Source organism: Solanum pennellii, chromosome 8, assembly GCF_001406875.1.
Source record: "Solanum pennellii chromosome 8, SPENNV200".
In the NCBI taxonomy this organism is placed as follows: Eukaryota; Viridiplantae; Streptophyta; class Magnoliopsida; order Solanales; family Solanaceae; genus Solanum; species Solanum pennellii.
The window spans coordinates 61,710,088-61,710,756 of NC_028644.1; the positions used below are offsets into that span (position 1 = coordinate 61,710,088).

At 33.0% G+C, this 669-nt stretch overlaps 1 non-coding gene across 1 annotated transcript; it reads right to left on the reverse strand.

The window, feature by feature from the left end:
• Window positions 1-232: 232 nt before the first annotated feature.
• Window positions 233-305, reverse strand: TRNAE-CUC. The gene has a single exon. It is a non-coding gene; the product is annotated as a tRNA-Glu (tRNA).
• Between the last annotated feature and the right edge of the window lie 364 nt (window positions 306-669).

Consider the following 669-nt stretch of genomic DNA (forward strand, 5'->3'; position numbering starts at 1 on the left):
ATAATAATTTTGATTTTAAAAAATATTTTCAATGTCATAAATTATTTTTTACTTGAGTAAAAATAAAAGATGTCTCTCAAAAACAAATTTCATTAATAAATCAAACACTAAAAATCATTTCCGAAAAATATTTTCTACTCACCAACCAAACATGAGAATATAAGTCCAAAATCTACTTGTTTTCGAGGAAAACATTTTCCTCCATACCAAACACACCCAAAATTAAAAATAATTCCGTTGCTGGGACTTGAACCCGGGTCTCTCGGGTGAGAGCCGAGTATCCTAACCAACTAGACTACAACGGATGATACATTGTCAATTTGTCACTCTTTTTTAAAACTAGTTGGAGGGTGCCCGTGCAAGATGATTAAACTTAATATTAACATACTATGAAAGTCTAAAATATATTAGTCATTTTTAACTTTTCTGCTAAGCCCAAGGCTGTAGAAAGCAGTACACAAACTTCTTGTTCGAAGGTCCACCCGTAGTTCAACTACCTAAGAAGCGGAAGGAGTCGATCTGTAATAAAACAACAATAACAATGTAACTTTTACAATAAGTAGGCGTTTAGCCATGTGATACAATATCACGATATGGTATCGTGAGATGGAATTAGCGTTTGGACATACGCTTTTACGCTGATTTCATATTCTCCAAAAACCATGATAT